This window comes from Chrysochloris asiatica, unplaced genomic scaffold, assembly GCF_000296735.1.
Source record: "Chrysochloris asiatica unplaced genomic scaffold, ChrAsi1.0 scaffold00219, whole genome shotgun sequence".
Lineage (NCBI taxonomy): Eukaryota > Metazoa > Chordata > Mammalia > Afrosoricida > Chrysochloridae > Chrysochloris > Chrysochloris asiatica.
Window position 1 is genome coordinate 2218073 of NW_006408737.1, and position 15615 is coordinate 2233687.

General features: G+C 39.3%; 1 pseudogene; it reads right to left on the minus strand.

Moving 5' to 3' along the window:
* Positions 1-9730: 9730 nt before the first annotated feature.
* Positions 9731-15615, minus strand: part of LOC102820072 — a 14163-nt pseudogene continuing 8278 nt past the window's right edge.

Below are 15615 nucleotides of genomic sequence, written 5' to 3' on the forward strand. Positions count from 1 at the left end.
ACTCCCGTAAAGATTTACACCCTCGGAAACCCTGTACAGGGTCGCTATGGGTCGGACCCGACTCGATGGCACTTAACAACAACAACAACAGAAGGTTTGATGCTTTTGGGTTATGGTATTGGAGGAGAATATTGAAAGTGCCATGGGCTACCAAAAGAACCAACAGATCTGTATTGAGAGAAGTGCAGCCAAGGTGCTCCTTGGAGGCCAGGAAAGCTAAACTTTGCCTCATACTTCATACATATTGTTAGGAGGGACCAGTCACTGGAGAAGGATACCATGTTTGGTAAGGTGGAGAGTCAGAGAAGAAGAGAAAGACTCCCAGCGAGATGTATTGGCAAAATGGCAGCACCAATGGGTGGCAACAATTGTGAGGTTAGCCCAGGACCAGGTAGTGTTTTGTTCTGTTGTATGTAGGGTTGCTTTGAGTCTGTACCAACTTGATGGCACCGAACAACAATAACCTAGTATTTTACATTCTGCTATTTGTGTGTTTGTGTTTTTAGTAATGTCTGATTGTGTATTTATGCCATTTATTAAAGCCCCTAAATTTGTCTCTGTGTTTTTCATGGATGATGCTTAAAGTTCTAGGTTTTACATTTAAGTCTTTAATACATGTTGAGTTTTTTGGGGGTATACGGTATGGGATATGGATCTTGTTTAATTCTTCTGCAAATCTATTTCCATTTTTGCCAGCACCCTTTTTTGAAGAGACTATCTCTTCTCCATTTAATGTGTTTTGGTCCTTTGTCAAAGATTAGCTAATTGTATGTGGATAAATTTAATTCTGGGGTCTCAATTCTGTTCCATTGATCTGCATAGCTATCACTGTACCAATACCTAGATATTTTGAACACTGTGGCTCTGTAGTAGATTTTGAGATTTTGAAATGTCTCCAATTTTGTTCTTCTTAATCAGTGCTTTGCTTATCCCAGGCCTCTTTCCCTTGCATATTAAATTAGTGATCAGTTTTTCCATCTCTTTAAAGAATGATGTTGGAATTGGGATTGGGATTGCATTAAATACATACATTACTTTGAGTAGTGTTGACATTTGCAATGTTAAGTTCCTATCTATGTGCATGGTATATTCTTCCTTTTGTGTACGTCTCTTTTGTTTTGTTTTGTTTTGTTTTTGTAGTAGTGTTTTGTAGTTTTCTTAGTATATGTCTTTTGTTTCTCTGGTTAGATTTACTCCTAAATATTTCATCTTTTGGATGCGTGGCTTTTGTAAATGGTATTGTTTCCTTAATTTCCTTTTCTGAGCTGTCTTTATTAGTGCATAGGACTCCGATTGATGTTTGTATATTTATTTCGTATCCTGCCACTTGCGGAATCTTTCAATGAGTTCCAATAATTTTCTTGCCAAGTCTTTGGGATTTTCTATGTATAGGATAATATCATCTGCAAATAGAGTTTTGCTTCTTCTTTGTCAATTTGGATGCCATGAATTTCTCTTTCTTGTCTTATTGCTCTGAGTAAGACTTTCAACATAAATTGAATAGAAGTGGTGATAAAGGGCATCCTTGTCTAGTTCCTGTTCATAAAGGGAATACTTTCAGTTTCTCTCCATTGATGGTAATGTTGGCTGTTGGATTTTTACATATGCTCTTAATTATATTGAGGAATTTCCCTTCAATTCCTACTTTGCTGAGTATTTTTTATCAGGAATGGATGTTGGATTTTGCCAAATGCCTTTTCTGTATCAATCAATATGATCATGTGTTTCCCTGACCCCCCCCCCCATGTTTTCTTTATATGGTGGATTACCTTGATTGTTTTTCTAATATTAAACCATGCTTGCATCCCTGGAATCCCATTTGGTAGTGATGTGTTATTTTTTTTGACATGATGTTGAATTCTATTGACTAGGATTTTGTCGGGAACTTTTGCAACTATGTTCATGAGGGATATTGGTCTATAACTTTCTTTTTTAGTGATGCATTTGCCTGGTTTGGGTATGAGGATTATGCTTACTTCATAAAATGTATTTGGGAGAGTTCCAAATGATTTGCACTTTTGTTCATTTCAATTTAGTAATGTCTGGGCCTTGGTGGATCTAAATTAATGTTACTCAACTGATAATTATGAGAGTTCATCAATGGGCTTCATTTACCAAAGGTTTTAGGAGGATATTCATGGCAAATTGCCTACCACTGTGAGCACTAGGAAATTACTCTGAGTGGATGATTTGAAAATCATCATTTGTTGAGCACTGGAAAATACATCTGGAAGAATCTTCAGATAATGAAGTTCTATATGCAGGGCTTATGCTAATTGCTTTATGTTTATAAGCACTGGACTGCAAGGTCAGTTTGAGCTACAAGGTCAATGGTTCAAACTCACCAGCTGCTCCTCAGAAACCCTATAAAGGGTTGCTATGAGTTGGAACCAACTTGATGACACTTAACAACAATAACAAGCCTTGTACTAGAAATGCTATTGCTTCTATTTTACAGAAAGGACATTGAGACTCTTAGTCATGTCAAAGCTAAGAACCTACTGAGTCAAGATTCAATTCAAGTTTGTCTGTTTTTTGAGGTTAATGAGTTGGAACCAACTCCATGGCACTCATTAACAACAACTAAGTCATAATGTTATATGATGCTCTATGGTAGAGTGAAATAATTTTTTGAGTATTTCTGGAGTCAGCTGTCAATCAGATTGCCTTCCTAGATAATGAGGGATATTAAATGCCCAACTGTAGACCTCCTGCCTGGGTTTTGGGGCCAAAGCCACCTCACACATAAATACGACTGTTGTGTTGGCTCTCCATATTAAAAATAAGTCACATTAGTGTTTAGTTCTGTTGTGCATAGATAGGGTCGCTATGAGTTGATACCGACTCAATGGCACCTTACAACAAGAAGCATCTTTTGTTATTGTCTATTTTTGGCCAGGATCCTTCTGACACAGACGATGATGTCTGTCATTCCATATTCTCTTCTGGATCTGGATTGAATTTTGGGCTGTTTCTTGTTAGTGTACTGCTGTAACCATTTTTTTTTTATTATTTTCGGCAAAACTTTGCTTTTGTGAGATACTGAGATTGTTTAATAACATTATAAGTCTTGCTGTGGCCCTGTGTTATGCACTGGACTGTTAACTGCAAGGCCAATGGTTCAAACTCAGCAGTCACTCCTTGAAAACTCTATACAGGGTCACTATGAGTTAAAACTGACTCCATGGCACTTAACAACAACAACAACTATAACATGTTATTGGGTCACCTTTCTTTGGAATGGGCACAGGTGTGAATCTCTTCTGGTTGTTTTACCAGGTGGATGTCTTTCAAATTTCTTGACATGGACAACTGAACACTTTCAGCACTGCATTCATTTATCGAAAAATCCTAACTGGTATTCTGTCAGCATGTAAAACCTTGTTTTTTGTTGCTGTTTTTTGTGTGTTTGTTTCTTGCTTGTTCTTTTAGCCAGTGGCTTTAATGCAGCTTGGACTTCTTCCTTCAATGGTATCGGTTCTTTTATATGCTTCCTCCTGAAATGATTAAACATCCACCCACCCACCCAAAAAAAAGTCACATAGTGAAACTTTTCCATAGTGAGTTAAAAGTATAACCTCTGAATGTGATTTCTCGTCTGATCTTAATAATGAATTTTAAATATTCATCCTGATACAAATGAATACTTACTGTGATAAAGAGAGGATGCACTGTTGCTAAAAATTGCACAGAGCTTTTTGTGTCTATCCATGGTAGAGTAAATGTAACAGCTATACCTCTAATTTTAAGCAACTAGTAACCGTACAAAATACACGAAACAACAGTTTTCAGACACCGGAAAAATAGAAGCTAAGGATTGTGATCCCTAAGGAAAGGAAAACAAATTATATAACCTCTACAATCTCCCCGGAGTCCTGGTGTGGTGCTGTGGGTTAATGCACCAGACTGCAAAGTCGTTTGAACTGCAAGGTTGGCGGTTCAAGTTCACCAGCTGCTCCTCCGAAACCCTATCGAGGTTCGCTATGGGTCAGAATTGACTCGATGGCACTTAACAACTACAACAATCTCCCCAGCTTTCTGTCTGGAGGCACATTCTGGACCATAGGACAGGAGGTAGGGTTCCCATAAAGAGTACAGTGGTCTCAGAGTTAAGGAAACAGAATTAGAAGTTTAGAGAGGCTGAGGTGATTGTAGATAACAGGATGGTGGTAGTGGTTACGTGCCGTGGAGTCGGAACAGGGTTTCCGAGGCTGTAAATTTTTATGGGAGCAGAAAGCCTCATCTTTCTCCCACGGAACAGCTGGTAGTTTCAAACTGTTGACTTTAAGGTTCACAGCCCAATTGTAACCACTACGCTACCAGAGCTCCTTAGATAACAGGGTAGGGTTTCAAAAAGGAGGAAGCTACAAAGAAAAAGAATTTCAGAAACCCACATGAGACTAACCCCTCCAACCCCAGAGTCTTTAGTGAATATTCATGCATACATGTATGGTGTCATCAGTCGGAACCACAAGGTCAGCAATTCAAAGCTACCAGCTGCTTCTTGGAAACCCTAACCAGGGTCACTATGAGTCTCAACCAACTTGATGGTACTTAACAACCGTGTATGGTGGCTGTTGTGCGTTGTTGAGTTGGTTCTAACTCTTAGAGACCCTGTATAGGTTTTCTGAGGCTGTAAATCATTTGCTGTTGTTGTTAAGTGCTGTCGAGTCAGTTCTGACTCATTGTGATCCTGCATAGGGTTTCCAAGGAGTGGCTGCTGACCTTGCAGCTCAAACAGACCTAACAGTCTAGCACACTATTCTACTAAGGATCCTTATGTATTTGTTGTTGTTAAGTGCCATTGAGTTGGTTGAGACTCATAGCTACCCTGTATAAAGTAAATATTTAAAGCCCTGAGGCTTTAAATCTTTGTGAAAGCAAAAGCCTCACATTTCTTCCATGGAGTGCCTGGTGAGCTTGAACCATTGACCTAGTGTTTATCATATGGAGTTACTGTGCTCCCTCCTTATATATACATGGAGTAAAACTTAAAATACTGAATAAATACTAACCAGGAAGCTGGAAGCTGAACAGTTCCCAAAGCTTCCAGAATGATAGGACCCAAAATTCCCACCAGCCAGACTAGAAAAACTTTGTTGATCATGTGGGACATTCAGTGTTGTTATTGGGTGCCTTTGAGTAGTTTCCAACACATCGCGGCTCCATGTACAATAGAACAAAACATTGTCCAGTCCTGCACCATCTTCACAATTGTTGTTATGTTGTTAAGTCCATTGTTGCTGTCACTGTGTCAATCCATCTCATTGAGAAACTTTCTTTTTTGCCTCTGACCTTCTATATTAGACATAATGTCCTTCACCAGAGACTGATTCTTCCTGAAAATATGTCCAAAGTGCATGAAATGAAGTCTTGCCATCCTGACGTCTAAGGAGCACTCCAGCTGTACTTCTTCCAAGACAGATTTTTTTTATTCTTCTGACAGTCCATGATATACTCAATTCTTCACCAATACCATAATTCAAAGGCATCAATTCTCTGCTAAAGAAAACAAAGCACTAGTCAATGAAGCAATAGATAATACCATGACTTGAGTCAACCATGCTTTAGTCTTCGAAGTGACATTTCTCTTTAACACTTTGAAGAGGTCTTTTGTAGCAGATTTGCCCAATGCTGCTTGATTTCTTTACTTCCATGAGCATTAATTGTGGATCCAACTAAAATGAATTATTTCACAACTTCAATCTTTCCCTGTTTATAATGATGGTGTTTATTGATTCCATTTTGTAAATTTTTTTTACATTAGGTATAATCCATGTTGAACACTCTAGTCTTTGAATACCAAAAAAGGGCAGTACAAGTAAACTAACTAACCTAGACTTATCCTTGAAAACTTTAAATGACTCTTGAAAGTATCAAAGCAAGCCTAAGTAACTTAACTACTTACACAACAAGGTTTGTTGTTGTTGTTGTTGTTAAGTGCCATCAAGTTGGTTGTGACTCATAACACCTTGTGCTGGGTTCCCGAAGGTGTAAATCTTTGTGGGAATAGAAAGGCTCATCTTTCTCCTGCGGAGTAGTTGGTGGGCTTGAATTGCTGACATGTGTCTGCAGTCCAGTGCTTATCCTACAGAGCTAGGTTGACTAAAAATGACCTTACACCTAAAAGGGAGTCAACAGATACTCTGATTGAAAAAATGTTCTTTAAGCAACAGAGTTGTTGCTTCACTTTTACCTATTGCTAAGGCTACAAATGGGCCTGGCATAATCATCAGTTCTGTTCTCTATGCCAAGCACACCAGGGTAGGTAAAGAAAGTCAGCTTGAGACACCTCAATCCTGACTGCCTTCTCAAGGCCTCTGAGGGTTCCTAGGTAGTACCTATGTTGTTTTTAGGGCTCTAAAACACATAAATAAGAGGGATTATTTGCTGATTACCAGGATGTGGGGGTGGAGTGAGGGGAGGGAGGGGAAGGTGGAGCACAGGGTTGGGAATAGACAGGATAGTTTTGGTGATAGGGAGGGAGGCAATACACAGGAAGGGGGAGGTGAATGGAAGAACAAGGCAGATGGGAAAACAATTAGGCAGGTTTGCATGGGCTAAGCAAGACAGAGGTAAATAATGATGCATGCACAACCTTGGAACAACAGGGCTCTGGGATACAGGGATTGATGGAATGGGGGATGGTTGGAATGGGGGAGAGGGGAGAAATAATGTTAAGATGCTTGGCTGTGTTTTGAATCTTGGTTTCCCTGGCATACCATTATAAAATAGACACTTGAGGGGGAGAGAAAAGAATAGCCAGAAATATCACCATAGAAAGCAAATTGCTCACCCAGGATACATCAAGGCAAGTGGTCGGGTCCCCTCAGGGCAAACCCACTTCCAAGACTAAGACTCAATGGGAATACACGAGCAGACATACGCTCTGACTGGTGACCACGATGGTCACCGATAAGGGGAAGTGAGGGAAAAACTATAATGAAGCTGCCAGCTAAGCCCTACAACGTTCAATAGACTCCTGTGAACCCAAGTGGAGATCTGATTGGCCAGCAGTGTGGCAAGACCTGGGGACTCTTGGGTCCAGAGTCAGTGACATAGCCACAGAGGACTAGAGTGGAGAGTGAAGTGTCCAGTTAATAAGAAGAGATGCATAAGAACACCCACACTTGCAGATAATACCCACTTGACCTGGCTTCAAAGACTCGATGATCAGAGCTCAAGTAGAAAAAGAAAGAGGGAGAAAAAAGAGTAATCTGATACAATTTGATGAACTTGACCTACATCTATGGATGCAGTAGCTCAAAAGAGGGAACAAATCTTTATAGCGAGGATCATTCCCACCTCCTCTATACATACACAGAGTAGACAGGAATAGACAACTTGGACATTGGCTGCCCAAAATTGGGGGGAGGGGGCAGCTACAAAGGCAAGAAGTGACTGGCTTACAAGCTTTCAAGAAGGAGCCTAGATCCAGAGGGTGTGGAGGAAGGTAGAATCTCCACTGAGCAGTATCCAATCTGTCTGGGAGGGATGGGGATAGTCTGAAGGAGATGGGACTAGGTCCCTTGTGGTACAATGGGAAATAATTATCAGGACTGACTGTGAGGGTTGGAAATGTAAAGGTGGATGTTTTGTAGCAAAAGGAGGGGAGTGATGGACTATGCAGTCCAGGAGCTGAGGTCCCTGGAACCATTAAGGGAGAAGAGCAAAGTGCGAGACCCTACCCAGAGAAACATTGAGGCCAGAGATGGAGGCAGAGATGATGATGTGGAGAGATAGAGTGGTTGGGGACTCTAGACTCAGAGAGGGAGAGAGATTGTGTGCTGATGACCAGGGGGCAGGCTTGCAGGGTATACCCTTTGGTTGGTTGGTGATGCATGGAGGGGATTATAACCACGGCAATGAAACAATATACAGTAGGATGAATGTAAAGCTAATGTTCTCCCATGTAAACTGTCACATAATTCATAATAAAACATAAAAAAAAAAAAGACATAAATAATCTAAACAGAATGCCTATGATATAATCCTGTTCTCTGTCATTTCAGGGCACAGTCTGACCCTACTGACCCTATTCCAGGATTTGGGAGAGAAAAATTCCATCCCCATTTTAGCAGCAAGGGAGGAGTAAGTTGATTCAGAATGACATGGCTCAGAAGTTCCAACATTAAAAGGATATAAAACTGGAAATGACACTTGAGCTCAACTGAAACCAGATCTGGTCCTAGTCGAAAAGGTCATGAATGTCAGAAGAATTGGGTCTGGCTGTCCATTCCCTTGAAAAGACACTAGAAGCTTCATTTAGGGACCTATGTGTCAGTTCTGATAGAAAAAAACTAGTACCTACAAAGTATCTGTCACAACAGGCTGGACCCTAACAATCTAATAAAGGTCAGACAGGACAGTTACACATAGATGTCAGACAAGTTATTTTTAACAAACTTTTTTTTTTTTTTTAAATAAAAAAAGTACCAAGTGAAATCATAAAAAAGCCTAGGCTAGTTTGTTAGCTAGAAACTTGTGGAACCTTGAAACTATGGTCATTGGTGACCCTTCAGGTCTGGAACTGAAATGCCCATGGCTCATTTGCTCATTCTCAACCAGCCAGGGGAGAGGGGAAACAACATTAATGAGAGGGGAAACAACATACTCTAAAATAGGCAACCATTCAAGATCAAAAGGGCAGCATTTACCCAATGACAGATTTCAGAAGAGTTGGGAAGGAAGAATAGAAACAATAAACACTGGGAGAAAGCAGAAATGATATTACATTAAAGGGATTATACACCTGGAGATGAAATGAAGTGTATGGTTTGCTCAATGTCAAATCAGTGATCTGCTCTGTAAACTTTCACTCAGTTCACAATAAAAAGTTGTGTTTTTTTTTTAAATTCAATCTCAATTAGAGTGACCTAAACCTAACATAAAACAGTATGAGAGTAGGAAAATCTGATTTCCATTGTATCAGCACTACTCCTATTTTTTATTTATTTAATAATTTTTTTAGACTTCATATTGTGAACTGAGTGAATGTTTACCGAGCAGATCATCACTCCCAGATTGACAAATCATACCCCGCATGCCATTATAATGATTGCAATCCCTTCCATGTATCATCTCAATGAACAGTATTTACCTATATTCACTTGAACACTTGTACTCCTCCCTATGTCTCCCACTACCTGCATCTTTCCTGTGCCAACTTCCCTCTTGTCGTAAATTGCCTTTCTCATTATCCAAGTGAACATGTGTCTACCCTGTACCCATTGAATAATTTTCCCTTCCCTTTTACCCCTAGTAGCCACCATAGAATGTTTCTTTTAGCAAGAAAACCTTTTCTTAACTTTTTACAACAGTGGTTTCATCCAATATGTGCTCTCTTGGGATTGACTAATTTCACTCAGCAGTGTCCTCCAGGTTCATCCATGTTATGAAGTGATTCACAGATTCATCATTATTCTTCAGCGTTGCATAGTATTCCATCGTATGTATGTACCAAAGTTGGTATTCATCCTGCTATTCTCTGTCTCTTGATTGATGCATTTAACCATTTACATTTAACATAATTATTGATAGGCATGAATAGTTTGCTGTCAATTTGCTGTGGGTTTTTTTTTTGCGGTGCTGCTACTTTATTTATTTCACATAAATTTATGTGCTGGAAAAAAAAAAAAAAAGCACCAAGTGGGGAAAGTCCTTAAGAAAGTAGCTCAGCTGCACATTTTGTGTGACTCTGATCCCTTCGTGGAGAGTGTCATGGCTTTCTTCAGGTGATCTCCAAGATGATGATGTCTTGGGCCTTGTATTCAGACAGGTAGGATTTCAGGCTCTACTTGGCCAACAGCTCTTGCCGGCTTGTAGTCGTTCATACAGGGGAGACAGCTTCCAGACGTGAAGCAAGCTTATGGTAACATGCTTTACACTCTTCACAGGTCCGGCACTTTATGGAGCTCAAAAGGAAAGATGATGTCACCCTCATTCTGACAGAATTCACAGTTGAAGCCCTTGCCTTGGCAGAGCATGCATTGTTCTACATAGGAAGCCCAGCCCTGGTAAATTTGCAATCCTAGTCCCAGGTCCCTTTCCTGGTTGCAGTCAGGTCATTCAGATAAAGATCCTCTGTCAGATGACCTGTAACAGTGTCAAAGAATCCAAGAAGTTCTTCAGCCAGTTGATATGTCTTGAACATGTTCTTTGTGTGATACAGTTGAACTCACAGCAGTCAGAATCGATGGGGCAGCTTAACCTTTCTATAGAGGGCACTGTGGATGTCTTATAGAACAAAGCTTAATACTCATTAAAGAAAGAAAATAAGACACTTTACTCAATAACATAAAATTCATAATAATATCCAGCATTCAATAAAAACATTATCAGACATGATAAGAAATATAAAAATGTGACTCATAACCAGAATTATCAGTTGATAGAAACAAGACAAAAAATTGCAAGAAGATGAATTAGCAAACAAGAATGTTAAAATACTTATCTCAAGTAATTAAAGACAAAAATGACCCTAAGAGATAAACGAAGATGTGAAAAAAGAACCAGATGAAATTCTAAAAATGAAAAATTTATTGGGTGGAATTAACTATGGATTTGACACTAAAGAAGACAAGAGCAGTAAATTTAAAGACATAGAATAGAAACTAGATAAAATGAAGCCAGAGCAGGAAAAAAAAAAATACTTAAGAAAACAAAGCCTCAGTGACCTATAAGACAATATTAAAATGTCTAACATGAGTATTCCAGAATACTTAATTATGCTCATAAGGAACCTGTACATAGACCAAGTGGCAGTTGTTTGAACAGAACTAGGGAACACCAAATGGCTTTCAATCTGTATGCTGAGGAAACAATCCAAGGAACTGGATTATATGAAGAAAAATGTGATATGCAGATGATACAACTTTGCTTGCTGAAAGTGAAGAGGACTTAAAATACTTACTGATGAAGATCAAAGACCACAGCCTTAAGTATGGGTTGCACCTCAATGTAAAAAAAAAAAAAAAAATCTTCATCACTGCACCAATAAATAACATCCATATCAATGGAGAAAAGATTGACTGTGGAAGCAGCAGTTAAGAAATCAGATGATATCAGATGATATATTGCATTAGGCAAATCTGCTGCACAAGACCTCTTTAAAGTGTTGAAGAGGGAAGAAGTCAGTTTGAGGACTAATGTGTGCCTGACCCAAGCCATAGTGTTTTCAATCACTTCATATTCATGCAAAAGTTAGACAGTGAATAAGAAAGACTGTAGAAGAATTGATGCATTTGGTTTATGGTGTTGGAGGAAAATATTAAAAGTACAGTGGACTGCCAAAAGAACAAACAGACCTGTGTTGGAAGAAGTATAGCCAGAGTGCTCCTTGAAAGCTAGGATGGCCAATCTTCATTGCTCATACTTTGGGCATATTATCAGGAGGAACCAGTCACTGGAGTATATCATTTTTGGTAAAGTGTAGGGTCAGAGAAAAAGAGGAAGACCCCCCAACAAGACAGATTGGCACAGTTGCAGCAGCGATGGACTCAGGTGTAGCAACAATTGTGAGGTTGGCTCAGGACCAGGAAGTGTTTCACTCTGTTGTGCATAGGGTCGCTATGAATCAGTATCGACTTGATGATACCTAACAATAACAATGACAACAACAAACATATGTACAGTTATACACCCAGAGAAAAGAGGAGAAACAAAAAAAGCTTTTAAGAAATGATGGCCAAACATTTTCAAACATGAGAATCTTAATGAACTCCAGTAAGGAAAAACATTAAAAACAAAACACAAAAACCCTTATATTTAGTTATATCATAATTAATTAGATAAGAGAAAATCTTAAAAGCACCATGAAAGAAAAAAGAAACATTAGGTACTGAGGAACAAAGATACGAATGATCCTAAGCATCTCAAAAGAAACTCTTCAAGGCCAAAAATGAGTAGGGTAAAAAATTTTAAGTCAGAAATTCAAAAATCTGTTAACTAAGAATTATATATATATAATTATTATGTTTTCTGTGAACTTTTACACAGCAAGTTGGGTTTCTGTTTAGCATTTTCTACACAAATTGTTCAGTTACAATGATTACCTTTCTCACAATGGGTTAATATTCTTTTTAATGCCATTCTGGTTGTTACGTTTTTTTAACATTTTATTGTGAGCAGAATTAAGGTTTACAGAGCAAATAATCAGTTTTACATTCAACAAATCATACACTTAGTTTCATCTCAAGAATTGCAATCCTATCAATGCAATGTCAGTTATTCCACTTTTTCTCCTGGATTTCTTGTTTTCATTCTTCCTCCTTTCCCAACCCTTCTGAACTTTGTTCTTGAGTACATGTTGCCTTTTTTATTTTGAATGGTTGACCATTCTATGGTAGTTGTACCTCAGTAGTGTTATTGTCCATGCTCTGTACCTATCTACTGCTTGGCAGAAAATTCAGCAATGGAGGGGTGGGGAGGAGGGTGGGTGAGTTCAGTTCCAGACTGAAGGGTGATCATCGGCAATAGTGTCAGCATTCCACTAATCTCTATCTGATCAATAAGACTGGTCTTTTTTATGATTTTGAGTTTTGTTTCAAATTTTCTCCCATTCCATTCAGAGCCTTCTAATATGATCCCTTTTAGTGTAGTTGGTAACTTGACACCATCTAATTCTTCTGGTCTCAAGGTCATGGAGCCCGATATACATGTGGTCAGTTAGCCCATTAGACTAAACATTTCCAAGCATCTTCAGTTTTTATTACTCTTCTGTATTTGGTTGTTTCATTTACAGTACTCTAGTTTCCCTGTCCCCTTATCTTTTCATCTTTGCTTTAGAATAATTGTTGAACTTTTGATCTCATATAATTTTTAAATAAACATTAAATAGTTTAAATATATATCCTTTATTTTGTGTGCCAATCTGTTATTTCACTAAAAAGTGACTTCAAGGGATAAGTTTGGTCCAAGGTAAAAAGAGCATTTTAGGGCAATGGTTTCAGGCAGTCCTCTAATCTCAACTGGCCCAGTAAATCTGGTTAAAAAAAAATTTTTTTTTATTACTGTTTTGTGGTTTTCTTTTATTCTATTGTTGTTAAATGCCGTCTAATTGTTCTAACTCATACCCTGTATAGGGTTTCCAAGGAGTTGCTGGTAAACCTGAACCACCAACCTTGTGGTTCAAACTTACCTTGCATTAAGTCGCAGCTTGAATTTTTTCTTCAGTTCCCTCACCTTGAAAAATGTTGAGCATGCTCTTCTCTTTTGGTTTTGTAACTCCAGATCTTTGCACATGTCATTATATGTAACTTTGTCTTCTTGAACTGCCCTTTGAAATTTTCTGTTCAGCTCTTTCACCTCTTCATTTCTTTCATTTACTTTAGCATCTCTACACTGGCAAGCAAGTTTCAGAGTCTCTTCTGACACCAGTTTTGGTCTTTTCCTTCTTTCTTATCTTATTAATAACCTTTTGCTTTCTTCTTATATGATGTTCTTGGTATCTCACAACTCTTCTTGTCTTCAGTCACTAGTGTCTAATTCATCAAATCTGTTCTTGAGATGATCTATAACTTCAGGTGAAATATGTTCAAGATCTTATTTTGGTTCTCATGGACTGCCTTTTTTCTTTTTATAACTATTTTCTCGTGAATTATGTGATAGTTTACATGTGAGAACATTAGCTTTACATTCATTCTATCGTATATTGTCACGTTGCCATGGTTACAGTCCCCTCCATGCATCATCAACCAACCAAAAGGTACACCCTGGTCATCAGCACACAGTCCCTCTCCCTCTAGTGTTCCCAACCTCTCTATCTCTCCACGTCATCATCTCTGCCTCCATCTCTGGCCTCACTGTTTCTCTGGGTAGGGTTCCACACTCTGCTCTTCTCTCTTGATGGTCCCAGGGGCCTCTGCTCCTGGACTGCAAAGTCAACCACTCCCCTCCTTTTGCTACAAAACATCTACCTTTACATTTCCAACCCTCACAGTCAGTCCTGATAGCAATTATTCACTATTGTACCACATAAGTGCTATCCCCATCTCCTTTCATCAGTCCCACCCAGACAGATTGGATACTATTAGTGGAGAGTCTACCTTCCTCTGTGGTCCATGGATCTAGGCTCCCTCTTGAAAGCTTGTAAGCCAGTCACTTTTTGCCTTTGTAGCCCCCCACCCCCATTTTGAGTAGCCAAAGTCCAAGTTGCCCATCCCTGTCTACCTTGTGAATTGAGAAGGGTGGCAATGATCCTCACTGTAAAGATTTGTTCCCTCTTTTGAGCTACTGCATTCATAGGTGTAGGTCAAGTTCATCAAATTGTATCAGATTACTCTTTTTTCCCTCTTCTTTCTTCTTCTAGTTGAGCTCTAATCATCCATCCATCGAAGCCAGGTCAAGTGGGTATTATATGCAAGTGTGGGTGTTCTTGTGCATATGTCCTCTCTTCTTATCAGCTGAATGCTTCATTCTCCACTCTAGTCATCTGTGGCTATGTCACTGACTCTGGGCCCAAGAGTCCCCAGGTCTTGCCAAATTGCTGGCCAACCAGGTCTCCATCCGGGTTCACAGGAGTGTATTGAACATGGTTGGACTTAGCTTGCAGCTTCATTGCTGTTTTTCCCTCACTTCGCCTTATCAGTGACCAACGTGGTCACCAGTCAAAGCATGTGCCTGCTCATGTATTCCCATTGAGTCTTAGTCTTGGAAGGGAGTTTGCCCTGAGGGGACCCGACCACTTGCCTTGATGTCTCCTGGGTGAGCAACTTGCTTGTTCTTGTAGTAGTTAGTAGGACATTATTGTTTTTTATTTTTCTTTCTGGTCTTTCAAGAAGTATCTTCCATTCTTCAGGCTGCTCCAGGCTGGTCTGCTTGTCCTTTCAAGTGAAAATTTCCCACCTCAGAAGATTCTGGATGGTGTTCAGGATTCCACCTATGGTCTTATGTAACGCAGAGATGCTGCAGGAAGCCTCCTTCACTGGGCACGTTGAAGCCCCATTTCGTAGTAGTTACGAATCAGGCTGCGAACCTTAAGGTCAGTGGTTCGAAACTACCAGCTGCTCCATGGGAGAAAGATCAGGCTTTCTACTCCCGTAAAGATTTACACCCTCGGAAACCCTGTACAGGGTCGTTATGGGTCGGAACCGACTAGACGGCATTTAACAACAACAACAACAATCAGTTATAGGCAGAAGACAGACTTACAAGCTTTCTATGGTGATATTTCTGGCTATTCTTTTCTCTCCCCCTCAAGTGTCTATTTTATAATGGTATGCAAGGGAAACCAAGATTCAAAAGACAGCCAAACATCTTAGCATCATTTCCCTCTTTTGTCTCTCATAAACTTCTTTTAACTTTCAGTTTCAGCCTGAACTTGCATATGAGCAATTGATGACCTTTTCCAGTCTGTCCCTGGCCTTGTTTTGGCTGATGGTATGGAGCTTTTCCACTGTCTCTTTCTACACATGTTGTTAAATTTGATTTCTGTGTATACCATCTGGTGCGGTCCATGTGTATAGTCATCTTCTATGTTGTTTTAAAAAGATATTTGCATTGGTGATGCGTGAAGGGGATTGTAACCTTGGCAATGAAACAATATATGATAGGATGAATGTAAAACTAATGTTCTCCCATGTACCCATGTAAACTATCACATAATTCACAATAAAA